Here is an 18,843-nt window from a genome sequence, read left to right as displayed (position 1 = left end):
GAAGCGCGTCTACCAGGCTCTTGGTGCCTGCTAAGCAAAGGGCGGTTGACAGGAGAAGAGCGCCTGCTAGGCGAACAGCGCCTGTCTGTCGAAGGGTGCCTGGTCACAGGAGAGCGGAAGCCTGAAGGTGAGCGGCTACCAGGAGAAAAACGCCTACCAGGCTCCTGGTGCCTGCCAAAGGGAGAGATCCTGTCTCGAGACGAGCGCCTGTTGGGGGAGGATCGTCTACATGAAGCCTGCCCCTCGTCCGACGGAGAAACGATGCCCGCAGGAGAGCGCCTGTCCGTTGAAGAGCGCCTCGTACTACGATCCAATCCTGGAGAGAGGGCGGTTACTGACGAATAGCGTAAACCTGGAGAAGAGCGCCTGGACTTCTTTACCGGGAGCGATACGTCCTTCCTACGACGAGAAGTCACAATCAAGGAGTCAGCCAGAGCCGTAATCTGCGCCTGCAGACTAGCCAAAATACGCGCAGGAGATTTCCCAAAGTCCTTAACGGGAGAAGCAGCTTGATCCTTACTAATAGAACGAAACTCCAACGAAATCCTCAGTTTCTTCACTTCTAATCCAAGATCTTCCGAAAAAACTTCAGGGCTGGAGGGAAGAGCGGAAGAAGCCTGCCAGGCTCTCTTCGACGGCCGAGAAACTTCCGAGGAGCTCCAACCACACTCAGGCGAAGAAGAAGGCGAAAACGAGAAGCATTGCCGTAAGACTTCTCTCTTGGCGCTATCCAAGGTAGCCTGGGAGCGAACATCAGGCGCTACCGAGGGGACGCCTGACAGGTGGGGGTTCTCCCTAACCTTCCTGCGGCTTTCGACTTTCCTTCTCCACTGGGTCTGGGAGTCTGGAAGAGGTCTAGGCCTAGAAGCATTAGGGAGCCGATCAGACGCACCCTCCACTGCACTGGGATCACTGCACATATCACTATCACTCTTACCTTCTAGCGCTTTAATCTTCAACTCCATGCTGCGAATAGTGGCTCTCATAGTGTCCACTTCCGAAGGTGCATCTTCGGGTTCGATGCAGGGAGCAGGGGCTGAAACTGGTAAAGGAGCTACTTCTACAACAGGGTTATCAACTTCAAACTCGCTAGCGCGAGACCTACTAGAACTCCTAGATGAAGCTTTCCTAACCTTGTCTTTTACAAGCTTTCTTAAATAAGAAGAAAGCGCCTTCCATTCTTCTTCATTCAATTTACCACATTCTCTACAAGGGTTAACAAATGAGCAGTCATTCCCCCTACACTTCATGCACACTGTGTGAGGGTCTACCGCAGCTTTCGGTAGCCTCACCTTACAATCGCTAACAGAACAAACTCTGAACATAGCTGATTTCTTAATCTTTAAATCAGACATAATGAAATCCCAAGAACAATCTAAAGAATAATAAAAAAACGGTCCACAAATCACGAATGCCAAGCCAAAGAGCAGGTACTTCACCAAAAGTCCGATGAAGCAATCCAGGGCAAAATGAGTAAGAATCCAATATCGAGAGGTACCGACAACAGGTGTAGTCGACACCGGCGACAGAGAAAATATGACTGGAAGGGGGACTGGTTCATACACCCGCCACCCAGCAGCGGGTAGGGTAGATCACCTGACCTACCTGTTGCGTTTGCCGCGAGTTTTGAATTCTGTCGTGACGTCAGAGACGTAAGCTAAGAATATATCTGACAGGAAAGTTCATGTACAAAATTACCTCTATGACATCCCCAAGACAGGAACCTATGTCTCAAATTCCCAAGTCTGGGACATTCAACCAGCAAATGTCTCACAGTCAGGGGCACAGTACAATCATCACAAAATGGAGGATTTTCATGGGACATCAAGAACCCATGGGTGAGTCTTGAATGTCCAATCCTCAATCTGCACAACATTGTTTCGTTTCCTTGGCATATACGGATATGACCAAGGAGACACTGATGACGTGATACTACGCATTTTTTGATTAGTTAAAATATCCTCCCACTGGGACTGCCAACATTTTTTAATTCTCTGACACACCAGAGGATACACATCCCGATATGGTAGTAGGCATCTTGTGGGTTCTGGGGAGTTGACTGCCGACTTTGCCAGTCGGTCAGCTTTCTCATTCCCATCCACCCCAACATGGGAAGGCACCCAACAGAACTTTATTTCTTTCCCTCTTCTTTTCAGTAAAAGCAGCCATTCCAATATATCTAAAATCAGAGGGTTTAAAAGGTTAACAGATTCCAGCGACTGAAGAACACTTCTTGAGTCACAATATAAAATAAAATTATTTTCATTCCGAATAAAAACTTCCTTTAAAGCCTTTAAAACTGCATATAATTCTGCCGTAAAAATTGATGCAGCAGATGATAACCTGCCACTTCTCTCTAAATCAGGGAAGGCTACTCCAAAGCCGACGCCAGCATCTGACTTTGAGCCGTCCGTGAAAACTGCAGTGGAGTTATCATGTTGCATGGAGTGTTCAAAAAATATTGACCGCATGGCCTCACTGGACAATTCTGTCTTGGTAAAATTAAAATAGCTGCAGAATTTTACCTCTTGAGAAGTTCCAGGGGAGACTAACTGAGTATTTTGCTGGTAAAATCTCGATCCTTGGCATATTTATTTCACGGACAATGACATTTACGCTAAAAGCAAATGGATGAGGTTGCTTGGGGTGATTTTCATAAAAATGCCAGTGCCTTTCATTTCTAATACAATTGCTGGTTAAAGACTTAGGTAGCCTCTGAAATCTATACCAGCTCCGAACCAGCAGACGCTTGTAATGAAGATCCAGTGGCACCTCATCAGCATCTACAAGCATGCTCTCGGTGGGAGATGATTTAAATACTCCAGTACACAACCGTATTCCTCCATGATGAATTGAGTTGAGCATTTTAAGGCTATTTGGCTTCACAGAAGTGTACACCTCACACCCATAACTTAATTTTGAAAAGACCAAGGCTTTATATAATCTCAACATCTGAGTTCGGTCTGCACCCCACGAAGTGTGAGAAACGACTTTCAGCAAATTCATTGTTTTCAAGCATTTTGCCTTAATATATTTCAGACGTGGAATCCAGGTCAGCTTACTATAAAAAATCAAGCCAAGAAACCTTGTTTCACCAACACATGGAATTCTCTGCCTATGAATGAACAGATCTGGATCAGGGTGGATTCCCCTTATATGACAAATGTGCATAATTACCGTTTTACTGGCAGAAAATTTAAAACCATTAACCTCAGCCCACTTTACTATATTATCAATGCGGAGCTGAAGGCGGCATTCAGCCACTGCCATCCTTGATGCTGCAAAGGAAATCGATAGGTCATCATCAACAAAAAGGGTATATGTTATATCTGGGGGAATTATTTTAGAAACCCCATTGATTACGAAGGCGAACAAGGTCACACTTAAAACACTTCCTTGTGGTACTCCTTCTTGATTGAACACATCTGACATTGTTGCTTCAACCTGAACCTGAAATATCTTATTTTAAAAAAAAAAAGCCTTAATAAAGAGGGGCAAATTGCCTCTCAGGTTACATTCATAAAGGAACCTCAAAATGCCATACCTCCCTGTTGTATCATAAGTCTTCTCTAGATCAAAGAAAACAGTTGTTGACAAAAGCTTCACATATTGAAGATTCCATTCGTACCAATACATCAGTTGTGGAGTGCATACTCCAAAAACCACACTAAGTACCACATCAACCATGTGTTCACCATTTTTTCCATGATCTCACACAAACAAGATGTCGATGCGATAGGACGATAATTTTCTGTCTTGAATGGATCTTTTCCAGGTTTCACAAATGACAGTAATTTTAACTTCTCCCAAAGCTTGGGGAAGATATGTTCTTGGTAAATTCTGTTAATTAGGCTTAATATGAAAAGTCTGGTATTTTCAGAGGTATGCTTAATCATTGAATATGTTACATCATCCAGTCCAGGAGCTGATTCATTACATTTATTCAAGGCTGATTCAAATTCTCCAATAGTAAAAGGAGCATTGTATTGCTCATGTCTTAAGGTATTAAAATCAATTTCGACCTGTTCCATTATCTATCTTTGAGCTGAATAGGGTCTATCATCATTTTTCTTTGCAACATTAGCAAAATGATTAGCAAACTCATTTGCCACTAACTGGGGGTGTGCTACCTCGCAACCACTGATCTTGATAACTGGAGGTTGACAAGGAGTGAACTTGGCTGCTATTTGAGTGAACTTGCCTGCTATTTTTCTAACTCTCTTCCAAACTAGAGTCAGAGGAGTTTTCGAATTTAGTTAAGATATGAATATTGTCCAAGATTCTTTACGTGCTTTTTTGATTTACATGCGAAAATGAGCTCTTGCTTTTCAAAATTCTACACGATAATACTCACATTTTTGTCTGTGGTATCTGGTGAAGGCAGATCTCATAGTTCTATGAGTTTCCTGGCATTCATGAGTCCACCAGGGAACTGGTCAGCGGACAAATTTGCCTGAAGTCCTAGGTATAGATTGAAGACCAGTTGAGAACATTATTGTATTAAAAAAGTCAAGAGCGTCATCTACACAGGGAAAGTCATCAGCAGAGTCATCTATTGAGCTGTGCTCCTGGAATGTTGACCAATCACCTTTACCAATGTTCCATTTGGGTAGCCTTGAAGGTGGAGGACTTGATGCTACACTCACCACTATTGGAAAATGGTCACTGGTAAATCTATCATTTATAGCTTTCCAACTGAAGTCAATAAGACAGTCATCACTACATATAGATAAATCAATTGCTGATAACGTGCCTGTTTGAGCATGAAAATGCGTAGACTCCCCAGAGTTGAGGATCCCCACATTTTCATCTTCTATGATGGAACCCTAAGCACCTTCCTCTTTGATTGGTGATGATGTCACCCCAAAGAGGACTCCTGCTATTCATATCTCCCAAAATAACAAAAGGGTGTGGTAACAGTTGAATAAGAGATTTAAATTCAATGATGGGAAAGGCTTAATTAGGTGGTAGATAGAGAGAGCATATTGTATATTTTCTTTGCAAATGGATCTGCACACCTATCACTTGCAGTGCTGATTGGATACTAAATACAAAGAGACACCGCCATGGCTTCCAATATTCAAATTATAGGTGGAGTGATAGGATGTATACTCTCATGGGTTGGAGCACATGTTATTACCAATCATTGTCTCCTGCAGAGCTATACAAACAGGAGACACTGAAGGAAGAGATGCATATGATGCCGAACAAGGGAGCTGTGGAAGTCGTACAAGATCCGTTCACCAGGGTTCTACAGCCGAGTCTTCCTGGTGGAGAAGGCTGCAGAGGCTGGCGACTGGTGATAGACCTCTCTCCTTTGTACCGATTCCTTTGCCAGACTCAGCTCATGATAGAGATGGCACGCTCTGTGCTCACCTCTACCAGGGAGAACGACTTCATGTTTTCAGTGGACCTGAAGGATGTGTATTTCAGATACCCATTAATCAGTCTTCAAGGAGGTACCTTCGCTTTATCCTCAAGGGACAGTGTTCCAATTCAGAGCACTTTGTTTCGGACTCTCAACCGCCCCTCAGGTGTTCACAAGAGTGTTCACCTTGGTGTCTTGCTTAAACCCACTCAGTCAGGATACGTCTATTGAGGTATTGTCGAGATACCTCGCAGTTGCTACAGGACAGGGATCGACTTCTCGACTTTTATCACAATCTCAGGATCGTGATAAATTCCGAGTAGTCAGACCTCATTCCCAAGAAGAGGATAAAGTATCTGGGCATGCTGATCAATACAGCAGCAGCATGGGTCTTCCCTGCAGACTCAAGAATCAGCAAGTTCAGGAAGGCAGCTCGACTGTTTCTGTCTCGGCAGGAACAACCAGCTCAGCTCTGGCAAGTCGTGATCTGTCACCCATTGTCGTTAGAGAAGCTAGTCCCTCACAGGTGTCTTCACCTGCGCTCTCTTCAATGGAGACTACTGGAGTGTTGGTCAAAGGCTCCTCAATCCTTCCTCATCTCTCTAACGGAGGAAATGAGGAAGGATTTGGCCTGGTGGCTAAATGACAGGAACCTCTTTAATAGGAGTGAATTTGCATATCCCCCCCCCCCCCAACCCCCCCCCAACCCCCAGACATGCTTCTGTTCTCAGATGCATCTAATGAAGGTTGGGGCGCACACCCGGAGGAGTTGCTGACTGCAGGAGTGTAGGACCGAAACGACAAGCACCTTCACATCAACATTCTGGAACTCAAGGCAGCTTTCTTAGCCTCCAAGAGTTCCAGGATCAAGTGATAAGACACTCCATGGTGTTGAGGAGCAACACCACCACGGTAGAGGCATATGTCAACAAACGGGGGGGAGGGGGGGGGGCTAGTGTCTCTCCCGTTGCATCAGTTGACAGTCCAGGTGCATGAGTGGGCTATAGCACACTAGGTCGAGCTGGTGGCCAGGTACATTCCAGGCAAGAGGAATGTAGTGGCAGACAAGGTCAGTCAACAGAATCAGGTGGCCGCATATTCCCGAAGTGCACTCAACGTTCGGCCAGACTCCGCCCCTATGGCCACTATGGGCGGAGATATTTCACTCCTAGCAGACAACGCATTTCGCATTTCGGTGGCTCCGCCATACTGCCCTCTCCATTCTTCACCCAGTCATTAGCTTATTTTGTTATGTTTTCATTATTTTTATGTTATGTAAACATGAAATTGTGATATATATCCATATTTTAAGATAGCATTATGCATATTTTATTATGTAAATCGATCTATTCATAAATTTATTGTAATATGATGCCAGCCAAAGTTTGTTTAGCGAAAGTGAAAGTTTGTTTACCTAAGGATGTGAACGGTTGCCATGACAATTACACAAATATATTGCATTTCTTCGTAAATGAAGCTCAAAATGTGGCAGTTAATGGTGCTTCCAGATATTATTATATATATTTACTTAATCAATATAAATAATAGTCAAATGACTTGCACATTCAAGAGGAAAGGAGCTTCGTTTCCTAAACCCGAAGTTTTGTTTACATTCGTCAGCTGACGTGAGGCCTAACTTTTTTTCTTTTACTATATACGAGAGGAATTTGTAAATAAACTTTAGTTTTTCAATAGAGTAAACATCACATTTAGTAATAAGCCACAATATTTAATTTACTATTGTCATAAATACTTTATGTTGTCTTGTTTTCATCGGTCAGCCCTTTAAATTTTTCTCTTTACTCTGGGTGTAGCCTAACCTTAGGAATTATTTTTTGCTTTTCTTTTGTGAGGACATATAAATTGAAAATTCAGTCAAAAAAGGGAGATAGGAATTGACCAGCCCTGTGTTCATGTAGAATATAGTATGTATATGGGGGTAGGGGGCATGGGAGTTGAAAGTTTCATCAACTTTGCTCAACAAATCCTTACAAAAGAAAGAGCAAAAGATGGTACTACAGGCGGTCCCCGGGTTACGACGGTTCCGGCTTACGACGTTCCGAGGTTACGACGCTTTTTCTTAAATATTCAATGGAAAATCCGTCCTGGGTTACGACGCTTGTTCCGAGGTTACGACGCTTGTTCCGAGGTTACGACGCTGACGCTTCCGACGCTCCGAGTTAACGACGCTTTTAAAAAACGCATGCTATGATAAAAATCCTTTATAGTTTAGCACAGTATATAATAAAAATATGTTTTTGGTTACATTACAACAAAAATTTTGAGGTTATGATGATTTTTGACACTTTTTTTTTCGTATTTTTTGAATTTTTTTAGTGACGCCGCATATGCGGAACTAGTTTGCGGGCGAATGAATACACTAGCTTGGGATGCGCAGTTTAAAACAGTCCAAAAGCGCAAATATAATGAAAAATCATTGCTTGTTTCCAGTACATAATTAAAAAAACTAAGTTTCTGGTTAGATTACAACACAAATTCCAAGGTTACGACGTTTTGTTATGCTTTTTAACGATACCTCATATGCAGAACTAGTTTTTGAGCGGAGGTGCATAAATTAATTAACGCTATTAAACTGTATGGTAAATTGACCGAACAACGACCTCGGACGGTCGAGGACGCCAAGCGTAACAATACGAAAGGACGCCACTTCAATCGCGTGTCTGCCTGAAGTTCAGTCGGTTGTGTGCTAAGACGTTGCTGAAATTCCTTGCCATTTTCGCAAATTTACAATGGCTCCTAAACGCCAAAGTACTTCCTCCGATGATAGTTCATCCAAGAAGAGGAAGGTCATCACGATGGAGGTCAAATATGACGTGGTAAAGCGTTCTGAGAAGGGAGAAAACTAACACCGAAATAGGCCGTTCTTTAGGCTTGAGCAGGACCACGGTGGTAACCATTGTGAAGGACAAGGAACGTATTCTGAAGCATGTTAAGGATGCTGCACCGATGAAGTCAACGGTGATAAACGAGAAGCAACGTAGCCAGAGCATTGTTGAAATGGAGAAATTGCTCATGATCTGGCTGGAGGACCAGAACCAGCGACTTGTTCCGGTGAGCTTAAGTGTGATCCAGGAGAAGGCTAGAGCGCTGCATGAGGCAGTAGTGAAAAAGTTTGGCGAAGGCAGTGCTGGTGGTGAATTTTCCGCGAGTAGAGGTTGGTTTAACCGTTTTAAGGCTCGTGCAAATTTGCATAATGTGAAGCTGCAAGGTGAAGCTGCTAGTGCTGATAGCGAAGCAGCAGAAAGTTTTCCAGGTGGTTTGGCTGAGATAATTAAGGATGGTGGTTACACGGCTGACCAAGTCTTTAATGTGGATGAGACTGGATTATTTTTGGAAAAGAATGCCAAATCGAACGTACCTTTCAAAGGAGGAGAAGTCAGCACTGCCATAAAGCTGGAAAGGAGCGACTGACTTTGCTGTTTGGGGCCAATGCAAGTGGTGATTTGAAACTGAAGCCCTTGCTGGTGTATTTGGCCGGAGAATCCCAGGGCTTTCAAGGGCATTTTCAAGAGTCAACTCCCTGTGATTTGGAAATCAAACAAGAAGGCTTGGGTTACCTTAATGGTCTTCGAAGATTGGTTCAATGACCATTTCGTGCCAGCAGTGGAGCGGTATTTGACTTCGAAGGGTCTGCCTTTTAAGGCCCTCTTAGTCCTGGACAATGCCCCTGGTCACCCTTCAAATTTGAGCGACATGCATCCTAATGTGAAGGTGGTGTACCTCCCACCCAATACCACATCGCTGATACAGCCAATGGACCAGGGAGTAATAGCTAATTTCAAGGCTTACTACCTTAGAAGGACCATACGTTTTGCTTTGAGGGCCATAGAAGCTAACAAGGAGTTGACACTGAAGCAATTCTGGAAGGGCTACAACATTGCTGATGCAGTGAAAAATATTGCAAGTGCTTGGGACGAGGTGAAGACGACCACTTTAAATGGGGCCTGGAAGAAACTGTGTCCACAGTTTGTGCACAGTTTTGAAGGCTTTGACCAGGCAGAAGACGTCGAGACTGTGACGAGGAAGATCGTAGGGCTAAGCAAGAGGCTGAAACTAGATCTTGAACCTGATGATGTAACAGAGCTGCTGGCTTCCCATGGAGAGGAATTGTCTGCAGAGGACTTACTTGAACTTGAACAACAAATGATTGAGGAAGAGGAGGCGGCACCAGAGCCAAATCCCAGGTCATTAACTGTGAAAGGCTTGTCAGAGGGTTTTACTCATCTGGAGAGAGCCTTGGCTTCTTTTGAGGCAGAAGACCCGGAACGTTTCTAGGTTTGACAAAATCAAGAGAGGAATCATGGATTTGGTGACTTCTACAAGGAGACCCTGAAGGAGAAGCAGACGAAGAAGTGTGCAGTCCAGGCTTGACACTTTCTTTCACAAGTCTCCAGTACCACCACCTCCCACTCCTAGTCCTGGTAAGGAATTCTGAACTGTTTTACTAATTTATGTGTTTACATAGTGTACATATTAAAATGTGTTAATTTTTTAATGTAACAACTAAATGTAAGAGTAAATTGTAACTTCATTAATTTTCATCATTTGTAATTTTATTGCAGAAGTGGTGACAGTTCCAGATCCCCCTGTACTACCTGTGACAGTTCCAGATCTCCCTGTACTACCTGTGACAGTTCCAGATCTCCCTGTACTACCTGTGACAGTTCCAGATCCCCCTGTACCTGGACCCTCTGTATCAGCCCGCCCACCTGTACGTGTACAATCAGGTAAGCAATTTCATTTTTCTCATTTTCATGTTGGAAATTGTTTACACCCTACATACATACGTACACTAACTTACATAGTGGTACAATGTGTTTGATGTTGCATAACCTTATTATTTTTTTTTTTTTCATTTCAGACCCCTTTGATAGTGACAGTGACCCAGATGACCCTGAGCCTTTCCATGGTTTTGATGCCTCGCCCTATACATCAGGTAAGGAATCCTTAACAAATTTGTATAAAATGTTTTATAAATTGCTAATAGAAATTTTATTAAAAGTGTACATATGCTACAATTACATCCACCTTTATAATATATTTATGTACCCTATCATTCTTTCCAGATGTAGATGTTCCCTCATCAGTTGATACGAGTATCACCTCTCCAGAGCCCAAATCAGTTGATACGAGTAGTATCACCCTCTCCCCATTCCTTCAGGTAAAAGAATTCTTCATTTTTTATATTGAACATACGTATTACACACTACATATGTCAACAGTAATAACATGTGCAGTAGTTACAGTAGTAGTAACTATCATTTTATATATTTTTTATCATTCCAGACTCCCAAGCACCTGCCCATCCCACTCCATAGCCCAGCCACCCACTCTCATGTACCATATGGCCATCCCAGTAAGCAAGCCACCACTAGAATTTGGTAAGGACATTTTTTTTTTATTAATGTTTTATTATTACATATGTAATAACCATGTTATGTATGTAACATACATACTATAATCATATGTACTATTACATTATCATTCCAGACTGGCATGCACCTGTGACTTACATAAACCAGACCTCTACACAGCCTACATGTCTTCATTTTGCTGAAGGTAAGGAATTCTCAGTTGTGTTTAATGTTTGCATACGTACAATAAATTTTGTACACCTAAGTGGTTACATACTGTCCTTTAATATTAATTCTTCATTCCAGACTGCCCATCATCCTAGCCTGTTATCTGTGATAAAGTTAGGTTTGGAATGCATCCTTATCATGAATGCTCTACACCTCCACCTCCATCTCCCACAACCTAGGTAACAGCTTTGAGACTCACTAAAAGTTGGTAAGTTATGTAAGGAATTTCTAAATTAAGTTTTATACTACAAGTTATATGTGATTTAATTAAAACCACTGTATGGTGCATATTACTGTATGTAACTTACTCTGCATAGAGGACTTACTGACAAAATTATTTTTTGTACATTCCAGAGTCCCTGAATGATGTAGGCTATGGGCCACATAAGATTTTGTCCATCCAGGGTTACATTGAACGACAACTTTAAACTAAAAGTAAGGAATTAATTAACATACATTAACTCTTTTAGTACTCTTGATATATCTACAGTAATTAACATATTGCATTCACAACTTTCTGTAGTGTATATTTTGTACACTAATTTTGTTACTTTTTCCTTCCAGAACCAACATTTTTCACACAACTCCAGGTTGTTACTAACAAATTACTACAAGTGTCATCAAGGGATAACTACAAGTAGAAGCACCATTTTTGGATGGAAAAAACCCTTCAGGAAAGTATACGTATCACATGTAACATGTAGTGTAACAAAGTATGAACAGTAAGGTTTTTTACATACAGTAGTATTACATACGTACATAACTTTTTTTTTACAGGAATTTCCAACCAAGTTTGATTATGTACATACATGTTATAAACCACTGTACGTATGGTTACTGTATGTAACTTACTAAACATACATAACATGACTTAACTTTGATACTTTTTTGGTACATTCCAGAAAACCAGGACCCCCTCCATGATGCAGGCTATGGGGCCACATAAAACTTTGTCCAGGGTTACTACATAACATAAAGGTAAGGAAAGTATACATAGTAGTAAACATACATTAAGTAAGTTTTATATGTACATACTTTAAAAAAAGTGACCAAGATCTCTCACATGGGATAAGTGATCAAGGTCCCTCATGGAATTACATACTGTACACTCCCTGCTGAACAGGGGGTGTAGACCAATCATTTACAATATGCATACCAGTTGATATTAAACCACTGTATGGTGCATATTACTGTATGTAACTTACTATGCATAGAGTACTTACTGACAAATTATTTTTTGTACATTCCAGAACCCCCTGAATGATGTAGGCTATGGGGCCACATAAGACTTTGTGCATCCAGGGTTACATAGCATGACAACTTTAAACTAAAAGTAAGGAATTAATTCACATACATTAACTTTTTTACTCTTGATATAACTCAAAGTAAGGAATTATAAACTAAAAGTAAGGAATTAATTAACATACATTAACTCTTTTACTCTTGATATCTATAATTTACATATTGCATTCAGGACTTTGTGTAGTATTTTGTACTAATTGTGTTATACTTTTACCTTCCAGAGCTACCAGACTGGGATTTTAGTGTACTCCAGGATCTACCAAAGGATTACATACATACTACGTAGTGTACAGTGCATAATATAGTGTTTAGTGTATAATCTAACCTAAGGATTAAGTGTAGTACATTGTGCTTTATAGTGTCACAAGAGTTTAATAAAGAATTATACCTTCAAGAACCATCCTTTGCCATTGAAATAACCACACTACACATCATGCAATACTTGCATGTCACACAGGTAAGGTCTCTCTAACTTTTTCTTAGTTTAAGGCATATTTCCAAGTGTCGTTCCGGCTTACGACGATTTTCGGCTTACGACGCGCCTCAAGAACGGAACCCCCGTCGTAACCCGGGGACTGCCTGTAATCCATTTGGCACATAATAGTTAATGCTGCATTTGCAGACTGAAAATCCCACTTATCCACTAATATGCTGGATCACAAAAAATCATGGAAAAATGATTGACGCTGGGTTAGGCTATAAAGATAGCAAAACTCAATGTAGGTTAACTGAAAGGCATTTTCCAGCACAGTATGTTGACAAAAGTCACAAGCCCCAATGTATTGTACGTATGCTCTTTCTTGCCAAAGAATTACTTAAAGAAAGATAATGGTGAATGTAAGAGAAAGCAATCCTATTTTTGTTATTAATGTTTTGAAAAGCCATCTCTTTGTATGGCTTGAGACATTATACTATCAAGTGCACTGAAGAGGGGAGGCAGTACCAATGTGGAAAATAAATAGGCGAGGCATTGATGAATTGGGTAAAGGAATGTTGGTGAAATTATTAAAGTCATATATGAAAAGGAATTTTTTCATTTTTCTCAGTTTTTATACTTGCATACACTTCTGTAGTATTATTCTAGTTGCACATGTCAAAAATGTACAGGCTCAACCTTCCTTTTGTAGATAGTATGCTTCAGAAAAATTCTTTTCACTTCATGATACAATAGCCTTAAGTTCAATACTTAGTTTGTGTTCCTTCATTTTTGCTTTCAGATATATTCACTTCTAAAGGGTGGCCACCTTGCATAACTTGGAGTTCTTCCTTGTTGTCGTTCTGTTATAACATTCTAGTCCATACATGCTTTACCTGTTGTTACAACCTGCTCATCACTTTCTGTCATCTACACTGCAGTACAATGTTGCATAAATGAACGAACTTTTTATGTACATCAAACATGGACATGATGGAGTTTAAAAAAATAAATGTCTATACTGTGAAAATATCTTACATCAGCCTCTATTGCTAAATAATACTAATGATATTAAGCTGCGAGATCAATTGTCTTACTTGCTGCAGACTTATAGTAAAAGGACAAGTGGGAGGGCTCTTAAGTGCCAACTACATACATACTAGACAAAAAAATATAATGTAAGAAAAATAAACCCATTTTCAACATTATTACAATAAATGTCTGTAGATAATAATTATATAAGCAGCTTGCTACGCACATGGATGCTAGTAGTTGACACATACACGAGTCATAGTAAATAGAAAATATAATCTGAAGATCACAGAAATGATAAGTGAGAAGTGCAACGAAGTTCTAGCAAATATAAAGGTACTTTTCACAGTGGATGAAGAAATGGTGAAAGGAATGATACTATCTTTCAGAAGACCAACTCTGGAGTAGGCAGCAGTGGTATGGAGATCTCATTCAAAAAGAAGCACAAATATAGAGCTAAAGAAAGTACAAAGAGCAGCTACAAGATGGGTACCACAGCTCAGAAATTTGAACTATGAAGATACACTAGCAAAGATAGGACACAAGGCTTAACACTTCACTGATGTTGATGGCTTTTGGCATTTTGCTGGTTCAGCACAACATTGAGTACCAAATTTCTCTTACGTTTAGCTGCTTTTACGAGCAAATCAGGCTTTCCTTTTCTGCCCTTTCCAATTGAGGCAACTCCTCTTGGCATGCCAACTGGGCATCTAGCAACTGGTGTTGGTTGACAATTTTACCCCTGTCAGCTCCAGACAATTTAAATGATGCTCCATAAGAATGTAAGGAACTATTTAGATTGTTAGCCGACTTTAATACCTTTCATTTCTTCATGAAAAAGCTTACACTATTGCAAGAAGTTTTGCCTCCCAGTAGCTCCTCGTTGGATGTGCGGTTTTTGCGTTCGGCTACCAATCCGGTGGTCCGAAGTTCGTTTCTCGGCAATTGGGAATCAGAGGAATTCATTTCTGGTGACAGAAATCCATTTCTGGATATAATGTGGTTCGGATCCCACAATAAACTGTAGGTCCCGTTGCTAGGTGACCAATTGGTTCCTAGCCACGTAAAAATATCAAATCCTTCGGGCCAGCCCTAGGAAAGCTGTTATTCAGCTCAGTGGTCTGGTAAAACTAAGATATAGTACTTAACTTTTTTGTCTCCCAGTGTAAGCAGTGTGTCCGAAAAAACTTCTGCTGCTGCTGCAAAATGGTCATTAGGCGGTGGTTAATTTTTAACCGAGCTAGCTGTCAAGTGGATCAATAGCCTCACTGGCCACCTCATTTTCTAGAGGTATTGACAGACACAGCTTCCACCTTTATGGAAGGAGAAGCGCAAATATGCTACTAGAACCATCATGCATGTCATGGAATATTATAATTTCATCTGAAAAAAATTCTACTAGTAGCAGTTTTTCTGTTCCCTTCTTAGCCACTCCTGCTAACCAGTGTTGAATTTTTTATGTATTATCCAGTACCTGAGGTAGATTCATAACAGCAGTCTCACCACAAGCAATTTGGTGCTTGCAGACACTGCCAGTATAGCCAATCATACAATCACACACCAATGCCAAAATGGGGGGGGGGGGGGGGGGGGGGGGGGGGGGGGGGGGGGGGGGGGGGGGGGGGTCGAGATCTACATTGTAATATATATATCCTTTTCAGTGTCACTCACTACAATAAATCGAAATTCATCAATTCTGGTAACATGTTCTGGGGGACGGTGACCTTTTTTTTTTTTTTCTTCGGCATAAGGCCACATCATAAATTATGCACACTTCATCTCATGTTCAGTAGTATTTTTTATCTGATTTTCCAGTACTTCCAATACATATTCAGTGTAGACATTACTCAAAAGCTAAAATTTTGTGAGAAAAAAAAAAAGTATACATAAATACGTAGTACCCAGTAAAAGTTTTTTTCACTCTCTTGTGTCGCTTGCCTGCATGTATGCACTGCAGTCTCTTATGGTAAGCGAATCTCTTTGGTGCGTATTTACATCTTCCCTCCAGTGAATCTTCTATTGAAAGTCCTGAGCAAACTCAAGACATTCAAGGGACAAGTAGCTCTAGTAGCTCCGGATTGGCCCAAGAGCAATTGGTATCCTCTCCTCCTGGAATTGGGTCTCCGACCTCAACGGATCCCCAATCCCCAAACTTGTCTCAGTCAGTACAAAATGAGGACTGTTTTCGCTTTCCTCAGGAACTCTCAAAAAAACCCTAACTTATGGACTTCATGAAGTTTGCGGCTAAGAGAGATGCAAATATTGATCCCCAAAATATCCTTTTCTTAGAATCGGATAAAAGGGAATCAACTTTACGCCAGTATGATGCTGCTGTTAAGAAACTGGCAAATTTCCTGAAGGAAACAAACGCTCGAACCATGACAGTTAATTTAGCTATATCCTTTTTCAGATCCCTGTTTGAAAAAGGTCTAGCAGCTAGTACTATTACCACCAATAAGTCAGCTTTACAGAAAATCTTTCAGTTTGGCTTTAGGATAGACCTAACAGACTCTTACTTTTCGTCTATATTCCTAAAGGCTGTGCTAGGCTCAGACCTTCAGAAAGATCTAGTTCATTTCATGGTTCTTGAATGACGTTCTCAAACTGGCTTCAGATACTGACAACGATTCTTGCAATTATATAATGTTATTAAGGAAAACATTATTTTTTCTGGGATCGACCTGTGTCTGCCGATGAAAAATCCCTGTAACTCATTTTTCTAGCATAATAAAACTCTTAATATACCAGAGAAAAAAGCTAACATGTTTTATCTGAAATTACTACCCCTCAGCGCGATCACCAAAGGGTGTCGGTATAGTATAGGGGCGTTGTGTTACCACAAACCAAAAGGACTTCTGCCATTTAGATAGTTCCCTCCAAATCCCTGTGTTTGGTGGGAGCCGTTACAACGAGATCCCACCACTACTCGTCCCCGCTCGCCACTACTACTAATAGCCACGCGCTACTCCTCATTCCTGTAAGAGTGGTGCGGCTTACCGTTGTTGTTTTCCTGCACCCCTTTCTTATCTGTGGATATTTTGTGCATCCGATGGAGTGAACGCCCAAGCTGCTTCTGCTATGTGCAGGCAGTGCCGTCCACTAAAAGGCAACACCACAGCAATATGTCTTGGTTCAACCTTCCTCGGAACCTCAACCTTCGACCTCATCCCAGGTTGTGGCTTCCCCAGCATTTAACCCTACATATGAGGCGAGGGGTAACTTTCGCCCATATAGAGGACATGCTGGGAGTAGCCGAGCCAGAGGAGGCTCTCGACTACGAGGTGGAGGCAGAGGAAGAGGTTTCCGAGGGGAGAGAGGAGCCAGACCAGCAGCCAACCAGTGAAATCTCCCAGGTAGGGGGGAGATTGTATCACTTCAAGGCCCGATGGACCTTCAGCCCCATGGGCCCACAGTATAATATCGAAAGGTCTAGGCTGGAAGTGGGAGAAGGGCCCTCCCCACTCCAATCACCTTTGCAAATACCAACAGAGGACCTCTTAGAGTATACAAAGGATCTTCTTCAGAAACGCGCCAAAAAAGAGTGAAGAGCATAAAGATTTCAAGCACGTTTGTTCACTGTCCCAAGAAGGACTCAAACAAAAGACGGGTAATCTTGGACTTGTCTCGGCTGAATTCTTACATTCATTGCGACAAGTTCCATATGCTGACAATCTCACAGGTGCGGACCTTACTTCCCCTTGGGGCCGTCACCACCTCTATAGATCTTACAGACGCGTACTATCACGTCCCAATAGCCAGAAACTTCTCTCCGTAGCACCCAGAGTGTTCACAAAACTAGGAGAAGCAGTAGTTCAGGAATTGAGGAAGAAAGGAATATTATTAGTAGCCTACCTGGACGATTGGTTAATATAGGCAACCAACGAAGCGGAGTGTCGAAGGTCAACGACCAAAGTCCTGGAATTCCTAAAATATTTGGGGTTCCAAGTAAATATAAAGAAATCCATACTAACTCGGCATCTCGATTCCAATGGTTAGGAAAAATCCCAGTGGGACCTGAACAAACACACGCTATCTCTACCGACCAAGAAGGGCAAAGAAATAGTGAAAGCTACAAAACGGCTTTATCAAAACAACGGTCATCTCGGAGGGAGCAAGAGAGAATCCTAGGCTCCCTTCAATTTGCATCAGTGACGGATGTTCTTTTGAAAGCCAGATTAAAGGATATCAATCAGGTTTGGAGATCAAGAGCAAATCTCAGATTCAGGGACAAAATTTCCAAAATTCCAGATGTTCTAAAAAAAGACTTCTTCCATGGACGGAGCGACGGAACTTATCCAAATCAGTTCCGTTGCAATTTCCTCCCCCATCTCTGATCATCCACACAGATGCATCACTGAACGGTTGGGGGGGATACTCCTCCCTCAGGAAAGTACAAGGAACATGGTCGGAAACATTCCGTCAATTCCACATCAACATACTGGAAGCAATGGCAGTATTTTCTTGACATTGAAGAAATTACAACCGTCCAAGAAGATCCACATTCGATTAATCTCAGACAGCATGACAGTAGTCCATTGCATCAACAGAGAGGTTCCAAATCCAACAAAAGTGAATCATGTAATGATAGCAATATTCCTCCTAGCAGAAAAGAACCACTGGCATCTGTCAGCAGTTCATTTAGAAGGAGTGAGGAATGTAGAATGGTCACTGGACAACAAGTCCCTTTCAATGATCACAAACTCAGATCCCGGATCTCCAGGTGGATCTCTTCACCACGGAGTCCAATCACAAATGAGCTTGTTATGTAGCTCCCAACATAGCATCAACGCGTTGCGATCGATGCAATGTCTCTGACTGGAACAAATGGAGAGGAATTTATCTCTTTCCCCCAGTAAACCTTCTATTGAAAGTTCTACACAAGCTAAGATCATTCAAAGGCCAGCTAGCACTAGTAGCACCCAACTGGCCGAAGAGCAATTGGTATCCCCTTCTCATGGAGAGAATCTCAAACCCAGAAGATTCCATCTCCAAATCTAACAAGATAGTACAATGCAGACTGTGTCAGCTTCCTCAAGGATTCTAAGTGCCCTAACTTATGGACTTCATGAGTTTTGCAGCACAGAGGCAAGCAAATATTAGATCCATTAAATATCCTGTTTGTA

The 18,843-nt window shown here is 41.7% G+C and overlaps 1 protein-coding gene and 1 long non-coding RNA gene across 2 annotated transcripts in view; one reads left to right on the top strand and one right to left on the bottom strand.

Annotated features, from left to right (window-relative positions):
* The window catches only part of LOC135201156 (general transcription factor 3C polypeptide 1-like), a gene marked incomplete in the record, with an annotated part of 923,347 nt that overhangs the window by 182,708 nt on the left and 721,796 nt on the right, over positions 1-18,843 (bottom strand).
* On the top strand, positions 9,744-10,532 carry LOC135201318 (uncharacterized). The gene is made up of 3 exons (XR_010311492.1): positions 9,744-10,116; positions 10,251-10,325; positions 10,456-10,532. It is a non-coding gene; the product is annotated as an uncharacterized LOC135201318 (long non-coding RNA).

The sequence above is a fragment of the Macrobrachium nipponense genome, chromosome 28 (assembly GCF_015104395.2).
Source record: "Macrobrachium nipponense isolate FS-2020 chromosome 28, ASM1510439v2, whole genome shotgun sequence".
In the NCBI taxonomy this organism is placed as follows: Eukaryota; Metazoa; Arthropoda; class Malacostraca; order Decapoda; family Palaemonidae; genus Macrobrachium; species Macrobrachium nipponense.
The sequence above is the reverse complement of the archived record's forward strand: the minus strand, read 5'-3'. Positions and strand labels throughout refer to the sequence as shown.